Here is a 7123-nt window from a genome sequence, read left to right as displayed (position 1 = left end):
GTCTTTGATGCACTTCTGTATCACATCTTGATAAATTTTCCTGTCCCTGGCATGCGCTCTCACACCTTTCCCTCTCCCCAGATTGACTTCCCATCTACGCAGAATCTAACACCACATTTCTTAGTATGGCTCACTAGTTATCTCTCTAAATTATATTTTGCATCTCTTATGTTCCAGAACCATGTAATCTTTAAGCGTGTGTGCCAACTTACTTCATTTGGCATTATTAATCTCAACATCTCCAGTGTGCTATGATCCAGCAGATCCAATGGTCCTTGAAGCGTCAATGGCAGGCAGATGCTGTTTGAAGTCTCAGGCAATTGTAGGGAAACCTTTAGGATTTTGGAGCAGGACTCTACCTTAATCTGCAGACAACTACTCTCCCTTTAAAACTCAGCTCTTGGCCTGCTGCTGGGCCTTAGTAGAAACTGAAGACTTGACCATGGAACTTCAGGTCACCACGACACCTAGGTTGTCTATCATGGCCTGGGTATTATCTGATCCACAAAATCATAAGATTGGACACACACAGCAACAGTCTCCGTTTCAGTGGAAATAGTATGTTTGTGGTCAAGCCAGAGCAGATCCAAAGGGTACAAGGAAATTGCATGGTGATTAAATCTACAAGACGCTTGGTGGAGTTTTTGGGATCCTCTATGTAGAGTATCGTGTCATCAGCAAATAATGATAATTTCACTTGTTCTTTTCTAATCCTTATTCCTTTTATTTCTCCTGTCTAATTGCTCTGGCTAATGTTTCCAGAACTATATTGAATAGAAGTGGAGACAGTGAGCATCCTTGTCTTGTTCCTGATTTTAAAGGCCTTTAGAGTTTGCCCATTTATTATGATGTTGGCTGTTGGCTTCTCATAGATGGCTTTTATCAGGTTGATATAGACCATCTATTCCAATTCTCTGTAGGATTTTTTTTTATCACGAATGTGTTGGACTTTGTCAAAAGTTTTTTGTGCATCTATTGAGATGATCATGTATTTTCTGTTCCTGGTTCTGTTGATGTGGTATATTACAGTTATGGATTTGCATATGTTGAACCATCCCTGCATTCCTGGAATGAATCCCACTTGGTCATGATGTATAATCTGCTTGATGATTTGTTGCATTCTGTTTGCTAGTATTTTATTGAGAATTTTTAAATCTATATTCATTAGAGAGCTTGGCCTGTAGTTCTCTTTTTTCATTGGCTCTTTCTGTGGTTTTGGAATCTGGAGTTAAAACTGGAAATTGTTAACAAAAGAAACTACAGATTTCCACCCTTTTCATTCCTTATTGCATAAATTTGGGCTTTCCCCCCCCCCTTTTTTGATTAGGGTGGCTAAGGGTTTATCAATTTTATTTGTTTTTTCAAACAATGAACTCTTTGATTCATTTATTCGTTGTATTGTTTTTTCCAGTTTTATTGCACTGTGATCAGATAGTATGTGTGGGATAATTTCAATTCCTTTGCATTTACTTAAGAGTGTTCAGTGTGCTAGTATATGGTCTATTTTGGAGAATGTCCTGTGTGCAGCTGACAAGAATGTGTATTCAGTTGTTGTGGGGTGAAACAGTCTGCAAAGATCTATCAAGTCAATTTCTTCACAAGTTTGGTTTAGTTCTGTTATTTCTTTGCTGATTTTTTTGCCTAGTTGATCTATCTTTTTGTGACAATATTATTGTATTATTGTTCATTTGATTTTTCATGTTTGTTATGATTTGTGTTATGTAAGAGTGTGTTCCTACATTGGGTACATATATATTATAATTCTTATCTCTTCCTCTTAAAGTTTTCCCTTAACAAGTATGTAGTGACCTTCTTTATCTCTTTGGATGATTTTTGGTTTAAAGTTGATATTGTCAGCAACCAGGACAGGTATTCATGCTTTTTTCTGATTTCTTGTGGCATCGAGGAATGTTTTCTATCCTTTGAATTTTAGTCAATGAATTTCCTTTTTAGTCAAGTATGTTTCTTGTTTGCAGAATATTGTGGATTTTGTTTCTTAATCTACTCTGCTAGTCTGTTTCTTTTGATTAGTGAATTGAGGCCATTTACATTGGTGGTTATAACTGATAATATTGGCTTATCTTTGTCATGTTATTTTCCTGTTTTAGTTTCCATACTTTTCCCCTCTTTTAATTACTTGCTCTATGTGGTGGTTCTGTTATTCTTGAAGCTGTGATCACGTCTGTCTCATTTTAGAATATCTGTCAGTACTTTTTGAAGGGTTGGTTTGGTGATCATGAATTTCTTCAATTGTTCTTTGCCATGGAAGGATCTTATTTTGCCATTGAATTTGATTGATAGTTTTTCAGAGTAAAACAATAGAGATGGAGGTTCTTTTCTTTCAGGACCTGAATTACTTCACTCCAAGTTTTTCTTGATTTGATGCTTTGTGTTGAGAAATCTGCTGTGATTCTGATGGGCTTTTCATTGTAGGTTCTCTCTCTCTCTCTCTCTCTCTCTCTCTCTCTCTCTCTCTCTCTCTCCCCCCTTCTTGTATTTACTACAGGGTCTCCAGGGTCTCACTACACAAAACAGACTCATAGTGATCCTCCTGGTTTCAGCCCCCCGAGCGCTGGGATTATAGGCACACACCACCATGCCCAGTCTCATTCACTGTCTCAGCACTCCCTGGGGGCGGGGGCAGCACACCATGCTGGGGATCGAACCCCAGTCCCTGTGCCTGCCTAAGCAGGTGCTTTAGTTCACTGAGCTATCTGGCCAGCCTGTGATCTGTTTCTTATCTCTAGCAGCTTTCAATAGTAGATTATTTTGCTGAATTTCTGAGATCTTAATTATTATGTGTCTAGGTGTAGACTTATTTTGATTATGGCTGTGTGGTGTTCTGTATACCTTGTTTATCTGTGTGTCAGTTTCTTTTCTCATGTTTGGAAAATTTTCTGCTAGTACTTCTGCAAATAGTCTTTTTATGTCATTTGTGCTATCTCTTGCTGCTTCATTAACACCTATCATTCTTACATTATTTTTCTTTGTATCATCTTGTAGCTGCTGAATCACTATTTTCTGGTTCCTTGTTAGTTTTAACAGAGCTTTTATTTATTTGTTTATTTTTCTTTATTATTAACTTTATTGAAAATCAATAATTATATAGCATATTAAAAATTATAAACAAATACTGAAATGTGAAACATATAAGATGTAGAAAGAGTGAATTTTAGAGAAATATTTCTGAAATGAATACATAACAAGAGATTAATAATAGATTGCACATTGTAAAAGCTGCTAAAAACTTTTCAAACATGCCTCTGTGGGGACGTATAATTTCAATTACTTTTGAGAAATACTAAGGAGTAGAATTCCTAGGAAGGTCATGCTGACCTTAAGAACAATTACAAGGACAACTTTCAAAGTATTTTAATATTTTTCACTCTCACCAGTAATGCATGAGGTTCCAGTTGTATTTTTTTTAACCAACGTAGAAAATTGCCTAGGGGCTGGGAAGATAGCTCAGTAGAATAAGCACCTGCCTGGCAAGTGCAAGATCCTGAGTTCAATCCCCAGTACTAAAGGAAAAGAAATTAGGAATAGAAAGTTGTCTGTCTTTTAAGTTGTAGTTATTTTAGCAGGCTGATCAATAGTGGTTTGTTTTTAGTGTTGATTTTGGTATTATTCTGCAGTGCTAGGGATCAAACCAAGAACCTCTTACATGCCAGCTAAGTGCTCTAAACCCAGAGAATGAACCTGAAGCTTTTAATTTTGATGAAGTCTATTTTAGTTTTCCCATATCTCAGAAACTAAATGGAATAAAATCAGAGCCTTCTCAATATAGTATTTAAAATGCAAAAAAAAAAAACATCCAATGCTATTATGGACTACTGGACTCTTTTAGAATATTTTGCTGAGTTAACACACCTATAATATTCAAATAACGGAACTTAACAAAAAAGGAGATACAGATGAATGTCCATTTTGTATCTGTGTATTCAAAATAGTTAGGACAGATATATAGTTATATTCTCTTAATGAATAGAGGGATTTGTTCTAATAGTGTTTGTAAATAGGATATCATGTCTGCATCTTCTACAGCAAATAACCACTAGGAAGAGAGTATGCAATGTGTTAATTATTGAAACTGTCCTACCAATTTGATTTGAAACTGTCTCATTGCTATTTGTTCTCAATAAAATTATGGAAAATAAAATAAAATGCCATTTTCTCATGTCAAACAAATTTGGTTCATATTTTCTAATATAATTATTCATTTTTCTAAATTTATCCCTCAATTGAGATATTCCACTTCTTTGCATATATTGATTCAACTGTAGGCTATCTCAGCAAAAATTTGAAGGAAGATAGAGAAAAATACAATTTCCTATTAATAAAAAGTTTTTTCTTTGAAATGATTGTTGGTGATTTGATACAATGTCCTGCATCCTTGTTTAAATCCACTTTCTGATTTCTATTATGAAAGGAATCTTGCAACACTTGCTGCTGAGGAGAACAGGGCTGAGGCTGTTCCCTGGGTGACAGCAACATCCTATATATTTACAGGGGAATGGGTGTTTATTTGTATGCACTTCTTAAAAAAATAAAACAAACCGACACATTCAGAGTGATGTGTGGATCAGTGTTAGAAGGCTTTGCTAGCATTAGTGAAGACCTTGGGTTAATTCCAGGCCCCACAAAAATAAAATAAAACCTATATATTGCATTTCTGTACTTTGCATTCATCTGAAAAAAACTTTCATTTCAGCAGAGAAGTGGCTGGAGACAGGTCCAAGTATAAGAGAATTTCTAGGACATTTTAAAAATTGGTGAAGGCCAAAGGTAAAAAACCCCAACCCTGCAAAATGTGCAGCAGAAAGGCAATAAGCATAAAGACATCTTCAGCCACCATGCAGAGGTTGTTCAAGGAAGCACTGGAAACATCTGCTAACCAGTCTGGCCCTGGCAGTGTCTCCTTACTTCACGGCCAGGGATGACGAGGGAGGAGCATGGTCATGCTTAGGATGGAGCATCTTCTGGCAACAGCAAGGACGCCTTTGCTCTGATCCTCATCCCAGCCCATTCTGGTTTTCATTTGGAAATACGGAAAGTGCATTGAACAGTCTGGACTTGCTCTGTGGATTCTACTGCCTCAGCTTCCCAAGAGGTCGAACTACGAGCATGTGCTGCTATGAACAGAGCCTTGTCTTTTTGAAAAATCCCTGTTCCTGCCCTTGTGCTGACTTCTCACCATCTTCCCCTGGCCAAGGCTCACATGGGCTGTCACACTGGGGCCAGGAACAGGGATAACAAGGGACAGCCAGGCTTTGCGGGACCAATTCCAGGACCTCTAAGGCTGGGCTCCCTGTACCCCAGCATTGGCTTTCAGCACTTCGTGGAAGTGGGGGTCATGTCTTCCCAGCTGCAGAACTTCCACCTGAGCAGAGTGGGAATACTTACGTTGATGAAAGGAGGCAGGAATATGGCTTAGAGGAGAAAGCAAGCAGGAATTCAATTAGAAGGTGAAGTAGGGACAGTGGGGGGCGCAGGACTCTGGGCCACAGGGCTGTGCCCAGGTTGCCACCAGTCCTCACCAGCAGGGGCTGGCCAGGGAAAGGTGCTGATGTCACTCAGAGTACTGAGGCACCTCCCATTGGCACCAGCTGGTTTCCTGTAAGAGGCAGAGGCAGCTATCAGCAGGTGCCAGCCCCAGAAGACCTCTCTGAGCCTTAAAGCCAAGGTGCCCGCTGAGGATAAGGAAGCATGTTTGTGTAGAGCAGGGTCCTGGAGACAGGGTGGCAGGAATTTTGCAGGATTTTGAATTTGTGTGTGGGGGTGAAATCCTCGGCAGGCTCCTTGCTCACTTGCCCACCTATGGCTGCTGGCGTCCACTGGAGCAATGGGCTGGAAAAGAGGCAATGGCCTTTGCCTCTGGGCCCTCAGATCGCACTGACTGGGTTCTAGCAGAGAGCATCTGCGTGGAAGGTGGTGGACTTCGTCAATTTGTATACAGCCTCCTCTGGGAGCCTGCAGGGCCACTTCTGCCACACTTAATCATACAAGACCCACTGGTATTCACACCCTGATTGGAGAAGGCAAGAATTGAGAAGGGAGCAGGAGATCAAAAGTGTTTGAGAAATACAGTGACTGCCACAGTCATCACCAGGTGCAGGCCCCTCCCGGGCTCTGGGTACCAGGAGGACCTGGCTTTAAGCAGCTCATATTACACAGGGAAGACACAGAGCTGGGGCTATTAAGGTGTGGGAGGAGGAAGCACACGGCCACATTTTGTTGTTAAAGAAGACCTAAGGAGCATTGACTTTGTGTTGATGCTTCATTTTTTTTGGGGGGATGCTTTGCATTTAGTTCTCTTTGACTTTTATAGATAAGCTGCAGTTAATTATGCTCATTTTACCTAAGAACAAAAGTAGACACAGTGAGGGGAAGTATATTGCCCAAGGTCACACAGCAGGGACGTGTCAGTGCTGGCACTCAGGCCAGGCAAACCACACACCCCCCTCCTGTCATCTCACATCCTTCTCCAGTGAGCAGCCCCCTTTCAGAGCAGCAAATATTGTGGGTCACAAAGAACAGGGACTGGAGTGACTGTGCTATGCACCCCAGGTAGGGAGGGGCTCTGCTGGAGTCTCTCAGGTTACTGTTTCAGCTCTGTGCTCTGTGTCCCGGCTGTGGGTGCCCAGAGTGTCACAGCTCAGCTTTGGATCCTGGCCTCAGGCTCTCATCCTGGGCTCACTGCAGAGGGTGCTGGGTGGTGGGTGGAGGCTGCTCTGGGTGCAGACTGCGCTGTGGAAGGGGATGAACCACTTCTCTCGGGTGTCTTCTGCTCATGCAGCCCAGCGTTAGCTTATTACTGTTAGTTACCTTAGTGCTCATAGGTTTCATCAACTCAGGCCCAACACTGCAGCTGCCCTTCGGCCTCATCCTAGCACCTGTCATGATGATCAGCACTAGCTACATGCAGTGATGGAGTTGTGCTCAGGAAATACGACACTATCTATCCCCCCTCCCTGTCACTCAGGATCTGTGCCCCTTTAGCTCTACAGAAGGCCCACCCACCCTCCACAAGAAGAACAGGGTCAGGTGCAGAACCTTGGCTCTGGTACCTCCTTGCTGTCAGCCTCTGCTCCCAGGACTGTCACACGGTGAGTGTGGCATGGGA

The sequence above is a fragment of the Octodon degus genome, unplaced genomic scaffold, assembly GCF_000260255.1.
Source record: "Octodon degus isolate 3935 unplaced genomic scaffold, OctDeg1.0 scaffold00072, whole genome shotgun sequence".
Taxonomy (NCBI): Eukaryota; Metazoa; Chordata; class Mammalia; order Rodentia; family Octodontidae; genus Octodon; species Octodon degus.
The sequence above is the reverse complement of the archived record's forward strand: the minus strand, read 5'-3'. Positions refer to the sequence as shown.